Consider the following 19,887-nt stretch of genomic DNA (forward strand, 5'->3'; position numbering starts at 1 on the left):
AGTGCAGTGGCACAATCACCACTCACTGCAGCCTTGACTTCCCAGGCTCAAGCAATCCTCCCACCTCAGCCTCCCAAGTAGCCAGGACTACAGGTGTGTGTCACCATGCCCAGCTAATTTTTTTTTTTTTTTTTTTTGTATTTTTATAGAGATGAGGTCTCTCCATGTTACCCAGGCTGGTCTTGAACTCCTGGGCTCAAACGATTTGCAGGCCAGGCCCTCCCAAAGTGCTGAGATTTCAGGTGTTAGCCACTGCGCCAGGCCAGTAAAAGAATTTCTTAGGAAGTTTTGGGATGAATTTGGCCACTTTCACTGTAGAATATGTAGAAGGAGAATTTAAAAACTTCTTTGTTGGCCGGACTTAAACCTTCTGTGTTGCTGTTCTGTTTGTAAGGGCAGTGCCAGCTCCTGACCCCAGCGGTAAGTTCCGTGCCTTCTTTTCCTGGCTGCAGGGAGGGACCCTGGATCATTGACCGGGCCTCACCATCTGGAGAAGAGATTCTGGAGAAGTTGTCTCTGGAGTGAGTTTCTGTTTAGTTGGATAATTTGTGTATTTAATGACATAAAATTTTTTTTTTTTTCAAAGAAACAACCTTGTCAATATCCCACAAAAGATCAAAATATATATTTTAAAATCTTACATTTGAATAAAAAGTAATATAGCAATAATATAAAGATACTCCAAGTACAATCCAAGTATGCTAGGTTAGACTGGAGGTTGCAGTTGCTTCAGGCAAGATTCATAACCCGAACTGCACCAGGCAAGCAGCTTCCCAGGCCAGCAGCCCATACAGTGACACCGGGCCCCCCATCAGCACCCTGCACTTGGTTTAATGCTCTCATGTTGCCGCTGTGACATTCTGAACACTGTTTGAACAAGGGGACCTTCGCTTTCATTTTGCTCTAGACCCCATGAATGGCATAGCTGGTCCTGCTCTGCTGGTTCCCTGTTCCCTGCAGAATGAAATCCAGATGCCCTCCACGTCCATCCCCACTGCTGGGTGAGCCCCTCTAGGCAGACAACATGGCCCAGCCGTCCTCACCCTGAGGTCTGGCACGGTGCCTAGTAGGACTCAGCCAGCATCTGAGGACTAAAGGAAATTTTGTAAAACACCATAAAGGGGCTTGTTCTCTATCCAGGTAAAACGGAAGCTCTTTCTATCCTCTCAAAATATCCCTTTTTCAAACCAAACTCATCTCCTAGCTAAAAGCCATTATCAAACACCAGGCTCACCTCTTGGTTGTACACGTGGGTGTTTATTAAGGCCACCCATAAACTTAAAACACCTTCTTTCAAATCTGACTTCTTTCATTTCTTTTTGTGTTACTCTTACAGTGGAGCTTCAGTTTTTGTTAAAGGAAGCCTGTCTCTAATGTACTGTTTCAGCACAAGTTTCTTTTAATTGACTAACTGAACACCCCAGGGTAAGTGGCTGGCCCAGCCTAAGGAGGATGGGCTGTAGGCTCTTGAATTGTCCTGGTCTCAGGACAACTTTTCCAGCAAGAGCAAACACAGGGCCTACGGCCTACAAAAATGTTTTAACTTAAAATTCTTTTGAAATCAGAAGAAGCAATAAATTTGATTCATATATATAATATGTAACATGTAAACCCAGCCTGGATTATATTTGTCTCCTGCTCTGCTGTGAATGTCCCCACCAAAACTCATGTTGAAACTTAATCCCCAGTGTGGCAGGATTGAGGGGTGGAGCCTTTAAGGGGTGATTAGGTCACAAGAGCTCTGCCCTCATGAGTGGATTAATCCATTCAAGGATTAATGGGTTAATGGATTATCACGGGAGTGGGACTGGTGACCTTATAAGAAGAGGAAGAGAGACCTGAGCTAGCGTGTTAGCCCACTCAGCCACCTCGTGGCGTGATGTCCTGCAGCAACTCTGCAGCATCCCCACTAGCAAGAGGGCCTTCACCAGATGTGGTTCCTCAACCTGGCACTTCTCAGTTTCCGTAACTGAAAGAAATAAATTCCTTTTCTTTATAAATGACCCAGTTTCAGGTACGCTGATATAAGCAACAGAAAACAAACTAAGACATCTTCATATCAATGCAATCGCAAAATATATTTGTAATATTTTTTGGAAGAAAGGCCTTATGAAGGCAAAGATGCCTTGGGCCCCTAGAAGTCACCATGCAGCTCTGTGTGGTCAGCATTACCTATGTTACTGGACCCCTCACAGCTTCTGCCCTCTGGCTCTATCCACAGCAAGAAGGTAAGCCAGTTATTTTGTTTGTTTGTTTGTTTGAGATAGAGTTTCACTCTTGTTGTCCAGGCTGGAGTGCAATGGCACGATCTTGGCTCACTGCAACCTCGGCCTCCCGGGTTCAAGTGATTCTCCTACCTCAGCCTCTTGAGTAGCTGCGATTACAGGTGCCCACCACCATGGCCGGCTAATTTTTGTATTTTTTTAGTAGAGATGGGGTTTCATCTTGTTGGCCAGGCTGGTCTTGAACTCCTGGCCTCAGGTGATCTGCCCACCTCAGCCTCCCAAAGTGCTGGGATTAAAGGCATCAGCAACTGCATCTGGTGGTAAGCCAGTTTTGAAGGTTTGGTGACAGTGGGTGGGAAAAGTGCTCTGTGATTTCCCATCCCCCAGAGCAGCCCCGCAAGAGAACACCACGTTATGATAGTGGCTTCAGGGACACAGGGCTGCTCTGACTGCCAATACCATGAGGGCAGAGTGTCTTCAGAAAAGCCTGAGGTGGTCAGGGTCAGGTCAGCGCTCAGCCCAGCCTGGGTGCCATTTCCTTTGGGTTTATTCATTGGAGCTGCCCCAGCCCTCCAGGTGAAGCATAGAGTGGGGTGCATATGCCTCTTCCATGGGACAAATGCCCTCTCATAGCCTGGGGACCCAGGCAACTCTTAGGAGGAGTCTTTGCTGGAGTGGATTCCTATCAGACAAGCTTAGTTTGTGCATTTATTTTTTCAGGAAAATTCCTTTTAACCTCTGGATTTGTGAAGTCCTGAGAAGTGTGTATTAAACAGAAAAGGTTCTCTGTGCCTCATGAATACATTGGCGCCTCTGTATCCTAGGGTGGCAGGTGCCTTGGGACAGATGTCATTAAACCGCTCTGAGGCCAAGTGCATGGAGCAGATGGTGCACTGGGCACAGGGAGGCAGCCCCTTGTCCCTGCAGGGGCCCTGGACAAGCACCTAGGCCATGGATCAAGGTCTCTGCTCCAGCTTTTCTAGCTGTGGGTACAGGACCCTTTCCAAGTACTGTCTGGAGGCCAGGTTCTGGGCAACAGATCTTCATATACTTTTCATTTTGACCCTCACCACAATTCTCTGAGAAGGCAGATAAGGAAACTGATCTTTTGAGAGGTTGCAGAGAGGCATGCCGAATCGTTCAATGGGTGACCCTCAAATGGCCTGGTGGCTTCCTGCTTGCTGTCTCCATGTCCTGGGCAGCTGGCATTCCCAGCACCTCCTGAAACAGCCCACATCTATGCTCAGACTGCCCTGCACTCCTGCGCCATTTGTCTCTCCCTCTCAAGACTCCCCTTACGCCCAATACAAAGGAAGGACAAGAGGGACAGGACCCCTCCCCTCCAGCGCAAGCATAGCACAGCCCGCTGTGCAGGCTCTGAGCAGGATGCTGAGAGAGTGCAGGACAGACCTAGGCACCTGCAGACCCTCCTCCCTGTGAGGTCCCACCTGCCCCACATGACACTGTGCAGTTGCCTGTGCCCCTTAGCATAACCAAGGTCAGGCACTGGTCCCCAGGTCACACAGGACCAGAGCTCAGATTTAAACAAAGCTGAGTGATTCTAGAACCCATATGTGCCAAAGCACTACATTCTACCTAAATGCAGCGTTTTTGTTTTTTGTTTTTCATCCAAAACAGCCTACAGAATCCTGGCCTTGGCTTTCTCACCAGACTTCTGGGAAGGTCAAATGAGATAATGTATGCAAAAGCACTCTGTCAGTGAAAAGTGCTCTGCTACCTGGTCTAATAACCCTCCCCAACCCACTCATAGCTCTTCATTTTCAAATTCCTTAGTGAGCAGTTGGTTTCGTTGTCTTGATTTGGGGCAGTAATGATTTCTGTGAAGCAGGTGATTGATATGGGTAAATTCAAAGCCCCTCGGGGGTTGCATTGCAGCATGGTGTGGAGATGGGGAGATAGAGCGTTGGTAGGATCCCGATTTCTTAATTTTTCTCTCCCTCTCCCTTGCTTCCTCCTTTTCTTCCTTCAGCCTTTCTTCCATTTCTTTCTTCCATCAAATATTTGTGGAGCTGGAACTAGGCTTCACTATCATATTCCAAGGCTCTGTACTGGGCACAGGGAGGCTGCAATGAATAGAACAGATGAAGAAGCTCCTCCCAGAGACTGGAAGAATGGTACAAGGTGAGTGGGCAGAGAGGGCAGCCGCAACCTGTTATTCTTTCACATGGAAATCTGAAGTAGTGAGATCATTCTCTTATTTTTTTTCAGTTATTCTAAATGTAGACCTCTGTGTGGAGGTGAGATAAGATGGAAAGATGAGGGGATGAGGAGGAAAATGGTAACAGAAAGTCATGATTAGTGACTTTTTCTCCTGGAAAATCATTCTGTTGGTTTATCTAGCTGAGCCTTGGGGTCTTTCAAAGGTTGGATCTAGATCCTTAAGTCCAGTGCCGTCCAGAATTTCCACCAAGTGGCCCGGAGGCAGAGGAGAGTGAATTACTGTCCCCAGAGGAGACTCAGACTGAGCATGAAGCTGCCAGACACACGGGAGATTTCTCTGAAATGTCTTTTTTGATTTAGAAATTAATGTAATTTTGGCATGCTTTTCATAACACAACTGTTTGTTTTAATATAAAAATCAGCCTTCCAAGAACACACAGTGTATGATTCTATTTATATGAAATGTCCCAAACAGGCAAACCTGTAGAGATGGAAAGTAGATTCGTGGTTGCCAGGAGCTGGAAGGACTGGGTGGTGGGAGGTGGTGGCCAAAGGGAATGGGTTTCTCCCGTTTGGGGTGATGGAAATGATCTAAAATTGATGGTGGGGATGCTGGGACAGCCCTATGAATACACTAAAAAGCACTGAATTGTACATTTTCAATGGGTGAATTGTATGAGATGTGAATTATGTCTCATAAAGCTGTTTAAGAAAATGAAAAACTGTTTCTTCCAATCTCCAAGTAAAATTGGCATTCTAGGAAGATGAGTAACTTGTAGCTTTTTGCCACTGAGTAATGGGCCTAAATGCACCCATCTGAAAAGCAAGATTCTGGTCCAACTCCATTAATCTATAGAAACCTGAGAAGGTGGTGTGACTTGCCCAAGGCCACACAGAGTAGGAAGAAGAGCCAGGTTTCCTGAGTCCCAGTCCAGGACAGTGAGGTGCACCTCCACGTGTACTGGACCTGCCCAGTTGGTTCAGCCACACACGCTCCCTGGCCCGTGTCATTAGCTCTCTTCTATGGGCTTTCTCTGGCTTTCCACACCCTAGATGTCCTCAAAACAAGTGGCTATGCCTGCAGATCCCTCATGCCCACCTTGAGTGGCAGGAGAAGGCAGGGCCCCACCCGTTCCTGCCTTGGGCCCTGTTGAACCAAAGGCCAGTTCTGCTTTGAGATGCTGTGGGAGTGAGATGCACTGTCTGTTTAATCTTGGAAGAGCCAGTGGTATCTGGATGGAATCTCAGCCAGGACACTTTCATCCTCCCTGCCCGGCATTGGGCAAGCTGTGAAAGTGAGCTTTAGGATCAGACACGAGGATGGATCATGTAGGAACCTGCAGCCCCATGTCCTCTCCTTCTCCAAATGACTTCATGCCAGAGGACCCATGGACGTGTCCAGAGAATGGCCCGGCCCCTTCCTGCCACACCAGCCTCCTCAGTGAGGGGCAGGCTTAGATGGTCTCTGGTAACCTTGGGCCTCCCTTCTGTGTGGTTCTATCTGGTTCTGACATCCAGTCTTCAATGAGCTTCTCACAAAAGTCTTGTGAGATAAGCAAGGTGAATGCTGTTTACCTTCATTTTTCAGGTGTGAAAACCAAGGCTTAAAGCATGCAAATTATTTGCCCAAGGTTTTTCAGCCACAAATGAAGAAGCTGAGTCTGCTCCACACCTGTGAACCAGGCTATTTCCACCATAACCTGAACTCAGATTAGCACCAGCCCATGGAGAATAGTCCAGAAGGCTGCCCATAGCCTTAGAGGACAGTGTGAGCATTAATCACAGCCTGTTGCATTTGAAGACCACCTCCAGAACAATGTCGTTTTAAATCTATGCCCAAGGCTGAACTTGGATTGGAAAGATGGGAGAGACGGCAGGCCTGGGTGTATTCAGGATTATTTCCTAATAACTCACTCTCTCCTCCCTCCTCCCTTTCTTGAAAGTGAGTGGTTAGGGATGAGCGGTTGTAGGCAGAGATGGCAGCGTGAGATATTTCACCAAAGAGTGGGTGTTTAACCACCACCTGTCTAGGAGATGGGCAACATGTCCCAGAGATGATTGTAACAGGGAACTCTTCCTGGCAGAGCCCAGTGAAGGGAACCAGGAAATTTGGGGGCAGGGCAATCCCACTTTCTCTGTCAGGTGAGATCACCTGCGCAGTGGTTTGAATTCAGGCACCTTACTTTCTTTTAGTTAGATTCATAGGATTAAAAATTATCTGCTTATCTAGTCCAATAGTTTTAAAGCACGTCAAAAAATCTGCAGAATCCCATCCCCCCCCGCTTTTTTTTCAAAAGAAATAAACATACATAAATCTGAGAAAAAGCAGAGCTGGAAAAAAAGTGGGGGCATCTTGGAGGATGGACTACCTGGAGCCCCATTCTGGCAGCTCTTGAGAATTCTGGAATTCCTCTGGAAACTACTGATTTAGTCTCTCATTTCCCATTTGAGAAAACAAAATATAATAATAGCGATCAAGGTTATATTTTATGGAGGTCTCACTGTGTATGCGTCTTTTTATTCTAACAGCAGCCCCACAAAATGAGTGTTATATTCTTGGATTATCAGAAGAGAAATGTGAGGTGCAGGCAGGTTGAGAAAATTGCTCCAAGTCACTCCGGGAATGTGTGCATGGACAAGGGAGGTCCACCTGGGATTGTTCGGCTGCAAGACCAACACAGGGCCAAGTCAGAAAACACAGATTTCCCATCAAACCTGGGTTCTGTGAAAATACGATCTTAATGGAAACAACGTAAATGTGTTTTTCTACCTCTAAAAGAGCCACCTTTCCTTGACACCTACTTTGAACAGCAGAAGGGCCTTGACTGGTGAGATTCTGTAATGTATGTGGCTTTTGGTATCCTAGAGGAGATGTCGGCAGTTTGCCCTCATTGAGAAAAAAACTCAGGCCAAGTCCCCAAAGTCACCTTGAAGCTGCATGCATCTATCCCTGATTCAGATTCATGTTGTGGCTTAGAAATGACTTCAACCTAGTAGCTGGCATTTAGGCAGGAAAATCAGCATCATAGAAAGTTAGGAACTTTGGGCTGGGCGCAATGGCTCACGCCTGTAATCCCAGCACTTTGGGAGGCCGAGGCAGGCGGATGACTTGAGGTCGGGAGTTCAAGACCAGCCTGACCAACATGGAGAAACCCCATCTCTACTAAAAATACAAAATTAGCCGGGCGTGGTGACGCATGCCTGTAATCTCAGCTACTCGGGAGGCTGAGGCAGGAGAATCGCTTGAACCTGGGAGGCGGAGTTTGCGGTGAGCCGAGATCGCACCATTGCACTCCAGCCTGGCAACAAGAGTGAAACTCCGCCTCAAAAAAAAAAAAAGAAAGAAAGAAAGAAAGAAAGTTAGGAACTTTGGAAGCATTCTGTCCAATGTCATTTTACAGATTAGAAAACTGTAGGATGGTGTAGCAAAAGAAAAGGAGGAGAAAGAGGAAGAGAGCATGTCCCAGTGGAGCAGAAGCCCCCAGCAGCATGGCATGGTCATGGGCTAAGAGCACCTGCTTTGGAGAGAGTAGTGGTAACAGCAGCCACAACTGATTCATCAGCAACTATCCATGAGAACTTAACTGTATGCCAGATACTGTACTGGGGGTATGGGATACATGGATAAACAAAACGTATGGCTGGGGTGCTTGGTGGCTCACGCTGTAATCCCAGCACTTTGGGAGGCTGAGATGGGAGGATCATTGAGGCCAGGAGTTCGAGACCAGCCGGGACAACATAGCGAGACCCTCCATCTATAAAAATTAAAGAAATAAAAATAAAAACAAAACTAAATAAAACAAAAAAAACATATGAAGATCCCTGTCCCTGTGGAGCTCATGGCTAGTAAGGTGAGCTAGACATCAAAAAATAATAATACGAGTCCCAGAGCAGTGGCTCACACCTGTAATCCCAATACTTTGGGAGGCCAAAGTGGGAGGATGGCGTGAGCCCAGGAGTTTAAGACCAATCTGGGTGACATGGTGAGACCTCGTCTCTACAAATAATAAAAAAATTAGCTGGGCATGGTGGTGTGTGCCTGTAGTCCCAGCTATTTAGGAGGCTGAGGTGGGAGGATCACTGGAGCCTAGGTGGTAGAGGCTGCAGTAAGCCAAGATGGTGCCACTGCACTCCAGCCTGGGGGACAGAGCAAGACCTTGTCTCTAAATAAATAAATCAATCATAATAAGAGAAATTGCTTAATGGATACAAGGTATATTATTCAGATGATGGTTACACGAAAAGCCCAGACTTCACCAAAAGCAATATGTCTGTGTAACAAAACTGTACTTGTACCACTTAAAGCTATACAAATTAATAATAATAATGGTCTTCAAGGTTTGTTGATTATGCAATCCAGGAGTGTAAAGTTTTTGACAACATTCCTCCAATGTGAATCTAATTGTTTCTAAATTATCTACATGTGCTTCTATAGTATTATATATGTTTAAATATACCCCCAAAATAGAAAATATTAATATATATAAATAGAAGTTGTAATTTGCTTTCCTCTCTCCAGTTGGACTGTGTTATAAATAGGTCTGGAGCACTCACTTTGGAGAGCTCTGGACTAGGCAGCCACGCCACGAACTGGGACATTAAGGAGTCCTGAGAACAGATGTTTAGTTTTAGGATAAAAGAGAACTGAGCTCCACTCCTCTTTTCTTCTATCATTGCTTCATTGAATTTTAAAAATTGTAAAATACACATAATGTAGACTTTACCATTTTAACTATATTTAAGTGGACAGTTCAGTGACACAGAGAATATTCACAATGTTATGCAACCATCACCACCATGCCTCTCCAGAACTTTTTTTTTTTTTTTTTGAGACAGAGTCTCACTCTGTCACCCAGGCTGGAGTGCAGTGGTGCAATCTTGGCTCACTGCAACCTCTGCCTCCTGGGTTCAAGCGATTCTCGTGCCTCAGCCTCCCGAGTAGCTGCAATTACAGGTGTGTGCCTCCATGCCTGGCTAGTTTTTGTATTTTTAGTAGAGATGGGGTTTCACCATGTTGGCTAGGCTGGTCTTGAACTCGTGGTCTCAAGTGATCTGTCTGGCTCGGCCTCCCAAATTGTTGGGATTACAGGCATGAGCCACCGCGTCTGGCCTCTCCAGAACTTTTTTATCTTCTAAACTGAAACTTTGTACTCTGTACAGAAGTAGTCCCCATACTTCCCTTGCCTCAGCCCCTGGCAACCACCTGTCTACTTTCTGTCTCTATGAATTTGGTTGTTCAAGGTCTGTGTCTATATTCTAGGCCTATTATTAGTTTTAAGCTCCTATGATGCTCCAAGTAGAGCTTTGGCATTTAGGATTCAGTGGTGAGCAAAGCAAATGAGGATTCTACCCTCCAACCTGCCTCAGTCTGCTTTAACTAACTTTATGTTTTTTGTTTTTTTGAAACGGAGTCTTTCTCTGCTGCCCAGCCTGGAGTGCAGTGGCGCAAACTTGGCTCACTGCAACCTTTGCCTCCCAGGTTCAAATAATTCTCGTGCCTCAACCTCTGAGTAGCTGGGACTACAGGTGCACGCCACCACGCCTGGCTAATTTTTGTATTTTTTAGTAGAGATGGGGTTTCTCCATGTTGGCCCAGCTGGCCTTGAACTCCTGGCCTCAGGTGATCCGCCCACCTCGGCCTTCCAAAGTGCTGGATTACAGGCGTGAGCCACCATGCCTCGTCTGCTTTAACTAACTTTAACTAGCCTAACCTAGTACTGCTTTAGGTTAGTCTTTGGAGAGGCAAGGAGGTGGGCTATATCCAAGCTTGTGACAAAATGTGGTAGATTCGGTGAGAGCCACAGCAGATGAGAGAAGAGGGGATGGGAGAGTTGAGGCTGGAATTGAGTGAGATATAAAAAGTGACTATGGTCCTGGCGCAGTGGCTCACGCCTGTAATCCCAGCACTTTGGAAGGCTGAGGCAGGTGGATCATGAGGTCAAGAGTTTGAGACCAGCCTGACCAACATGGTGAAACTCCGTCTCTACTAAAAATACAAAAATCAGCCAGGCATGATGGCATGCACCTGTAATCCCAGCTACTCAGAAGGCTGAGGCATGAGAATCGCTTGAACCTGGGCGGAGGTTGCAGTGAGCTGAGATCGCGCCACTGCACAGCCTGGGCAACAGAGCAAGACTCCGTCTCAAAAAAAAGAAAAGTGACTATGGGGAAAGATAAATCTCCAGGGAATTCCTCAGAACTTGGGGGAGAGACGGGACTTCCTGCACTGTGAAGATTGGGGTTGTATTTATTTCAGTTGAATGCTATAGAAGAAGATGATCCCAAAAGTGGGTTCCCTGATGGACATAGGAACATTAGGGTGTCATCAGTATTCATAACCTTGGAATGACTCAGGACTCAGAGCCTGGGAGGATCAGGTTTCAGGCTGGGTGGAGAGAATATGAGAGGGAGAGGCTATGCTTGCCAGGCTAAAGCTTCGTTGTGTGGCTGACAGCCTGCCCACAATGGAGTGGATTACACACTCTGCTCCCCTCTGCCTGCCTTTACCTTAGGATAACGTATACATTTCCAATTACAGGGCTGGTTAAAAATCAATACGAAGGTGGGAGAAAACAGATCATTTTTCTTATGGAAGTAAGTGTTTTCATTAATTTTTCATTAGTGCTGCCTTTGTTTTGCTATCCATCACTGGCAGAGCTGTGGCCTGCATTTCAGTTAGTGTGCGTGTTTCTTGGATTCAGGAGATCCTGGTTGATAAAGCCAGCAGTTTAATGTTCATGACTACTGATTGTGGAACAGGTTTAGGCGACTGGTTTTTAAAAATATTTTTAATTATTAAGTTTTATAGGTACATAGTCAATGTAGGTATTTATGGGGCACATGAGATATTTTGATACAGGCATACAACGTGTCATAATCTCATCAGGGTAAATGGGGTTTCCGTCACCTCAAGCATTCATCATTTCTTTGTGTTATGAACATTCCAATTGTATTCACTCAGTTATTTTAAAATGTGCAGCAAATTATTGCTGATTATAGTTACCCTTTTGTGCTACAAATACTAAATCTTATTCATGGTGTCTAACTATATTTTTCTACCTATTAGCCATCCCCATTTCCCACCCCTCTCTCCCCACTATCCTTCCCAGTCTCTGCTAACCATCTTTTTACTCTCTATCTCCATGAGTTCAATTGTTTTAATTTTTAGTTCCCACAAATGAGTGAGAACATGCTAAATTTCTTTCTTTCTGTGCCTGAATTATGTCACTTAACATAACATCTTCTAGTTCCATCCATGTTGTTGACAGGATCTCATTCTTTTTAATGGCTTAATAGTACACCATTTTGTGTATGTAACACATACACTTTTTTTGTTGTTTTTGAGACAGAGTCTTGCTCTGTCTCCCAGGCTGAAGTGCAGTGGTATGATCATGGATCACTGCAGCTTCCACCTCTCAGGCTCAAGTGATCCCCCTACATCAGCCTCCCAAGTAGCTGAGACTACAGGCGTGCACTGGCTAATTTTTTTTTTTTAATGTAGTGTAGATACAGCATTTTACCATGTTGCCCAGGCTGGCCTTAAACTCCTGAGCTCAAGTGATCCTCCTGCCTCAGCCTCCCAAAGTGCTTGGATTACAGGCATGAGCCACCGCACCCTGCCCATAACACATTTTCTTTGTCTATTTGTCTGTTGCTGGACACTTAGGTTGCTTCCAAATCTTTGCTATTGTATATAGTGCTACAATAAACATGGGAGTGCAGATTATCTCTGTTCAATATACTGATCTCCTTTCTTTCGGGTATACCCAGCAGTGAGATTGCTGGATCATATAGTAGCTCATACGGTAGTTTTTCGAGGAATCTCCTACTGTTCTCCATAGTGATTGTACTAAGGGGCGTGTATGAGGGTTCCCCTTTCTCTACATCCTCCCCAGCACTTGTTATTTCCTGTCTTTTGGGTAAAAGCCAGTTTTACTGCAGTAATTGTAGTACAGATTTTATTGTAGTTTTGATTTGCATCTCTCTGATGATCAGTGATGTTGAGTACCCTTTCATATACCTGTGTGCCATTTGTATGCCTTCTTTTGAGAAATGTCTATTCAAACCTTTTGCCCATTTTTAAATCAGATTATTAGATTTTTTTCCTATTGAGTTGTTTGAGCTCCTTATATATTCTGGTTATTAATCTCTTGTCAGATGGGTAGCCTGCAAATATTTTCTCTCATTCTGTGGGCTGTCTCTTCACTTCATTGATTGTTTCCTTTGCTGTGCAGAAACTTTTTAACTTGATATGATCCTATTTGTCCATTTTTGCTTTGGTGCCTGTGCTTGTAGGGTATTACTCAAGAAATCTTTCTCCAGTCCAACATCCTGGAGAGTTTCTCTGATGTTTTCTTGTAGTAGTTTCATAGTCTGAGGTCTTAGATTTAAGTCTTTAGTCCATTTCGATTTGATTTTTGTATATGGTGAGAGATAGGGGTCTAGTTTCACTCATCGGCATATGGATATCCAGTTTTCCCAGCACAGTTATTGAAGAGACTGTCCCTTCCCCGATGTATCTTCTTGGCACTGTTGCCAAAAATGAGTTCATTGTAGATACATGGATTTATTTGTGGGTTTATTCTGTTCTATTGGTTTATGCATCTGTTCTTATGCCAGCACCATGCTGTGTAGGTGACTGTTTAAAGATCACTGTGTTTGTTAAAATGTGCTTAAAAGCATAATGTTTCCACTCACCAAAGCTTAGTCCATATTCTGTTGTGGAAATTCTGTTTGTAGACTAAGTACGTGTTGAGATTGCATCGTATTTATCTTCAGGGGTGTATTGAAGCCAAACTCTTCATGGATACTTTTGACATTGATTGTTTTTACAGGTCCATTTGGCTGGTGCTCTTCACTAAGGGGAGCCAGACTTGTACCCCGAGCTCCCCATCTTGGATGGGGAGCAGGGGGAGAGAGTTTCTTGCGTCTCTATGCATGTGCTTGCCTGTACTTTCAGTGGTGTGATTCTGTCCCTAAACCCTTCTCTTCAGTTCTCTGACCTCAGCCTGCCCCATTCTCTCAGAGGCTTAAGGAAGACTTCTCAACTCCTCACCTTAGCAGGATTGCTTGAGTTCTGCTTGTGCCATCAGTAAACCTTCTCCCCTCTTTCGTACTCTGGTACTCATCTCTAGTGTGTCATCTACTCATGTGAGTCTCACCTCACCAACCTTAAGTTATCTGAAAACAGGGATAGTGGCTTTTTCTTTTTGGATTTTCAGCACCTAGCAGCACCTGGCCAGTGATAAGTGATTGATGAATGTTTGTTAAATGAAGATACAACTGGAAGTCATTCATTTGTTTTGAGTAAGCAAGGGTCAGAGCCTTCATTAGCGGTGATGGGAGTCAATGGTGGGAAGTGATGCAGGGTCATGCATTTGAGGAGGCTCTGACACCGCCCCAGTTGACTTATTCTATTGATGTAAGAGAACTATGTGCTGATTCCAGCTCTGTGACTAATTAGCCATGTAACCATGAATAAGTCACTAACACTGTGTCCTCATCTATAAAAGGGGGTTGTCCCAGATCTAACATCCTTGACCCAAGAACATCTACCATTGGAAAAGTATTCTTTTATATTCTTACTCCTCCAGCTGAAATGATGGACGAGCCTTCTGATGTCAGCTCCCTCGGCTGGCTACTGCCATCCTTCTGCTGGCCACGGAACTGGCTCTCCCTCCTTCTCAGGCATTAGGGCTTAGGGGCTTCTCTGGAGCTAAGCCTGCATCTGTGTTTGTTAACTGAGCCCCTCAACCTGCTCCTTGGCCTTCCTCCATCGTACCTCTGACTCTTTCTTGTTTTCTAAAGTTCATTTACATATGACTTTATTTTGGACTACCACCCTCATATAAGACACTTTCCTCACCTCAGAAAATTCCCCTAACCCCTTTCACGAGCCCACCACGCTCTCACTCCTGTACCCTAGTAATATCTATTCTGACTTCTATTATTGGAAATTAGTACTTCTGAAACTTTATATAAATGGAACTGTACAGTATATGTTTCTTTGGTTGTTTGATTTTTCATTCAATGTAATTTGTTTTACTAAATAAAAGTTATTTTACTTTTAACTTTTATTTTAAGTTCAGGGGTTCATGTGCAGGTTTGTTACATAGGTAAACTTCTGTCATGGGGGTTTGTTGTACAGATTATTTCATCCCCCAGGTATTAAGCCTAGTACCTATTAGCTATTTTTCTTGATCCTCTCCCTCCTCCCACCCTTCACCCTCCAATAGGCCCCAGTGTATGTTGTTCCCCTCTATGTGTCCATGTGTTCTCATCATTTAGCTCCCACTTATAGGTGAGAACATGCAGTATTTGGTTTTCTGTCTCTGCATTAGTTTGCTAAGAATAATGGCCTCCAGCTCCATTAATGTTCCTTCAAAGGACATGATCTTGTTCTTTTATATGGCTGCATAGTATTTCATGGTGTCTATGTACCACATTTCCTTTATCCTATCTGTCATTGATGGACATTTAGGTTGATTTCATCTCTTTGCTATTGTGAATAGTGCTGCAATAAACGTATGTGTGCATGTGCTTGCCTGCCTTTCTTTCCCTTTTTGCCTTCTTTCTTTCTTTCTCTTTCTCTTTTTCTTTTTTTTTTTTTTTTTTTTGAGATGCAGTCTTGCTCTCTCACCCAGGCTGGAGTGTGCAGTGGCACAATCTCGACTCACTGCAACCTCTACCTCCCAGGTTCAAGCGATTCTCCCTGCTCAGCCTCCTGAGTAGCTGGGACTACAGGCATGCGCCACCACTCCTGGCTAATTTTTGTGTTTTTAGTAGAGACAGGGTTTCACCATGTTGGCCAGGCTGGTTTAGCCAGGCTGATCCACCTACCTCGGCCTCCCAAAGTGTTGGGATTACAGGTGTGAGCCACCATGTCCAGCATGCCTTTCTGATAGAACAATTTATATACACCTTTGGATATATACCCAGTAATGGAATTGCTGGGTCGAATGGTATTTCTGTTTTTAGGTCCTTGAGGAATCACCACACTGTTTTATACAATGGTTGAACTAATTTACACTCCCACCAACAGTGTGTAAGTGTTCCTTTTTCTCTGCAACCTCTCCAGCATCTGTTATTTTTTGACTTTTTAATAATAGCCATTCTGACTGGTGTGAGATAGTACCTCATTGTGGTTTTAATTTCCACGTCTCTAATGATCAGTGATGTTGAGCTCTTTTTCATATACTTCAACATAATTTTTGAGACTCATTCATGTCACTGTATATATCTGTAGTTGATTCTGAGTTGTATTTTGTTGTTTAAATAAACTACAATTTGTTTATTGATACTCTTGTTGGAGGACATTGAGTTGTTTCTGGTTTTGGCCCCTTTGTATTTTTAACTTCTTTTACATTTAGCCATTTCCCCTTAATTTCTAAATTTAATAACATCATTTGGAAATTCATCCCTACTTACTAGCCATATGATATTGAGCAGGTTACTTTAGGCCCTCTGAATTACAGTTTTCTCATTTGTAAAATGGTATAATAATAGTATCTTTTTCATAAGATTGTTTTGAGTATCAGGTGGGATTACATATTGAAGCACTTAGGATATTGCCTGGAATATAATAAGCACTCTATAAAGGTTTGCTATTATTTAGGAAGAACAACTGAACTGTTGTGAGGATTAAATGGGTCACACACTATTAATACCAACACATCTGTGATGCAAGGGTTACCCAAGGAGCATGGAGTTTGAACCTCATTCTTATTGCTTACATCCCTTCTTACAAACATCATGCAAACTCCCTTGTAACCCTGGTGTTCATGTTTTTTACTGCAAGAATATGAGATGATATGAATCCATATGGCCATTTTCAAATACTCAAACTGAAAAAAAAATTCTCACCCTAACTTGCTGAGATTGTACCCTCTGCAAATACACTGTTAGGAAGTGCTGGAGTAGAAAATACTTCTAATCATTTTGGATATCTATAGAATGTAGGAAATAATCATTATATTCAATGACTCGTGTTAAGGCATGCTATTTTAATAAAGTGAAAAGTTTAAAAAGAGGGGAAAGGCTCCATATATCTCACTCTGCCATTCCCTCTGGTGACTGTCCTGTCTCTTTTCCTTCACAATAAAAGAAGAGTCTGCAATTGCCGTCTTCTCCTCCTGGCTTTGATTTACTTCTCAGCCTGCTGCAGTCTGGCTCCGGATCCCAGCACACCACGGTCGCCTTCTCTAGGGTTGGCAGTGGCTTTGGAATTGCCACACCTAATCTACGTGTTTCCTCTCTATCCCTATCTGACCTTTCTTGGGTGTTGGACATTCTCATTCTCTCCTTGAAACTCTCTCCTTTCCAATTTCCCACACTATTTTAGGTAGGTTTTCCTCCTCCTTCTTTGCTGTTCCTTCTGGGTCTCCACCCACCTCTCCTGTTGGAGGCATCTCCAGGTGCGTCCACTCTGTCCACTCTCCCTGGGCGTCCTCAGCCTTTCCTTGTCAGTTATCACTCCAAAGCCCCATGTTTAATCTCGGCTCCTCCCTGCAGTGCCTGTGGCTTCCTGCCCCCATCTCTGGACATGCAGTTATCCACAGCCATCTCCTGGGCCACACACCCCAACTAAACTCCGTGGAGAGTTCTCACTGCCTGCCCCACAAATGCAAGCTTCCTCTTGACCTCCATTCCCTCTTTTTCTTAAGGGCTCTCAACCCTTGGGGAGCCTGAGGTGGAAACTTTGGAATCATTTTGACTGTTTTCTCTCCTTCACCACCCACATATAATTGCTCATCAAGTTCTGTTGTCTGTACCTTGGAAATATCTCATGATATTCACCCCCTCTCCTCCCTCCCAATTGCTTTCATTTATCGCGGCTCCACAGGACAGCTGGAATCATCTCCTGATTGATCTCTTCAGGCTCTGCAAGCTCCACTTCCTTCTCCACTTTCCCACAAATATAGTGTTTCTTAAAAGCAAATCTGGTTGCATCACACTGCTGTTTGAAAATGCCAATGATTCCTTGTTGTCTATGACTCATTCCCACACTGGGTCCTCAGGGCCACCTGGATGTAGACTTTTGGGTCCCACCCTAAGGACTCTGAATCAGTCTGTGGGGCTTGAAAAGTGGCATTCAGGAGGGCCCCCATCCTAACTTCTCCTGATGCTGGGTCTCCCTGCTCTTTTCCTTGCCTGCCCCTGCCCCACAGGGAACTTGGCTATTCTTCCTATACTCAGCGTCATGCTTTTCAGGTGTCTGTCTTTGCACAGGCTACTGTCCCTGCCTGAAACACCCTTTGCTTCCCACTTTCCTCCTCTTGTCTTCCTGGTGGGCTCATCCTGTAAGATTCTGCCCCTGCCCCAGCTCTGTGAGACCTTCCCTGGCTTCCCCAGGATGAGCTAGTAGTTTGTTCCTGCCTCATGTTCCCAGAGCAGGCTGAACAGCTGTGTCAGGCAGGGCCTCTATCAACTCTGCTGTGGTTGTTTCCCACCGGCCTCCCCTTGCTGGGAGCGCGCCCCTCCAAGGCAGGGCACTGTCTCCTGGCTGCCTCCCGCAGCCAGGTAGTACATGAATGAGCCTCCCTGCTTCTTTCTGTCTTATTTTAAGCACTACTTGTCAGCTAGTGTGATGGGCAGAGCTAATAGTAAGTGTGTTGTTTTGCAAATGTTGCTTTAGTTAGGACCTCTAGCTTCTCTGAGTCAGTTTTGGAACATTTTATTTCACTTACTTTTTTGTTTCAGTAGAAGAAAATTAAGGAGGGGTTGAGGAGGGGCAACAGGAAGGAGAATTCAGAACCTCCCTTGGGTGCCTTCTCAACCCTGTGCCCATCAGTGCTGTATTACCTGGGCATAATGAGAAACTTCCCTATTTCACTGTAAGGAACTTCCAAGTTGAAAAGCCTCACTGAGGTAGTCCTCCTGGTTTCTAGGAGATAACATTCATTTCTTCAACTAGCCGGGCGCTGCAGCCTGCCTGATCTTTGTAGCCTGGGGAAGCCTCACTGTCTGGGAAAGGTGATGTCTGGAAGAGAAGAGCTGTCTGGAAAGACAATGGCAGGGTCAAGTGCCCCTTTGGAGAGTGTGGTGGGACAAGCCAGGAGTGAACATTTCTTATCAGGGGCTATGCCTTTTCAATTAGTAGTTGGAGCTGGGCACAGTGGCTCACATCTGTAATTCCAGCACTTTGGGAAGCTGAGGCAGGTGGATCACTTGAGGTCAGCAGTTAGAGACCATCCTGGCCAACATGGAGAAACTGTCTCTACTAAAAATACAAAAATTAGCTGGACATGGGGGTGTGTACCTGTAATCCCAGCTGCTCAGGAGGCTGAGGTAGGAGTATTGCTTGAGCTTGGGAGGCAGAGGTTGCAGTGAGCTGAGATCATGCTACTGCACTCCAGCTTGGGCGACAGCATGAGACTCTGCCTCAAAAAATAAAACAAAATAAATAAATAAATAAATAAATAAATTTGTAGTTGACCTTGATTTTATTTTCCCGCTCACAAGGAAGCAGGAAGAGCCCAAGGAAAAAGAAGCAGCATGAAAAATGACAAGAAGACTACAACAGAAGCTTCTAGGAACTTTGCACACACAGAAGAGGGTTCTTTTAGTTTTAGTCAGGATAGGAAAAGAACAAAATAAAAGTGAACATTTATTGAGCCAGGCCCTGTCTTCTACTTTTGTTAATTCATTTGCTCAAATCCTCGCAGGAGCTCTGTGAGGTAGGCACTGATGTGATTCCCAGTTTTGAGATGAGGACTGTGAGGGACAGAGAGGTTCCCTAACTTTCCCAAGGTCACACAGCCAGTAAGCAGGGGACAGGGATCTGAACCGACACTGGTAGCCATGGCGCCACAGCTTAGAGCAGTCAGTGTAATGTGACTGGTGGCCAAGACAAGGCAGACACATGTCACTGCTGTTTTATTTCTGCCTTCCCCATCTCAGAGAATGGACTTCAAATTGGAAAGGGTGGAACAAAGTGTGGAAGGAACTGGACCTCAGGACAGGGGCAGAGTGTGGACTGGCCCCTGGTAGCTTACCTGAATTGGAGCTTCTTGGTTTAGATGAAATACATTTCCAGATAAGGACAGACCTGTAGATGTGTTAACTAGTGAGATTTCCTGGAGAAAGTGGAAGGGTAGCAATGGAATATCATTAACGATAAAAAATCAGTAACTAGGAACAAAATCAATAATGTTCCTAGTTATCTAAAAGGGTACAAAAACATCTAAAATCAACTATTAATGGCACCTTTTCTGCATTATGTGTTAGGTGGAATTTTTATTTTTATTTTTAGACAGAAGCTTGCTCTGTCACCCAGGCTGGAGTACAGTGGTGTGATCTTGGCTCACTGCAACCTCCACCTCCTGGTTCAAGTGATCTTTGTGCCTCAGCCTCCCAAGTAGCTGGGATTACAGGCATATGCCAACACACTCAGCTAATTTTTGTATTTTTTCTAGAGACAGGGTTTTGACATGTTGGCCAGGCTGCTCGCAAACTTCTGGACTTAAGCGATCCACCCACCTGG

The 19,887-nt window shown here is 44.8% G+C and overlaps 1 long non-coding RNA gene across 1 annotated transcript; it reads left to right on the forward strand.

The window, feature by feature from the left end:
- The first annotated feature begins 4,020 nt into the window (after positions 1-4,020).
- On the forward strand, positions 4,021-19,021 carry LOC112129952 (uncharacterized). The gene is made up of 4 exons (XR_002912279.3): positions 4,021-4,367; positions 5,995-6,174; positions 6,936-7,050; positions 18,871-19,021. It is a non-coding gene; the product is annotated as an uncharacterized LOC112129952 (long non-coding RNA).
- Positions 19,022-19,887: the final 866 nt, after the last annotated feature.

This window comes from Pongo abelii, chromosome 17 (assembly GCF_028885655.2).
Source record: "Pongo abelii isolate AG06213 chromosome 17, NHGRI_mPonAbe1-v2.0_pri, whole genome shotgun sequence".
Taxonomy (NCBI): domain Eukaryota; kingdom Metazoa; phylum Chordata; class Mammalia; order Primates; family Hominidae; genus Pongo; species Pongo abelii.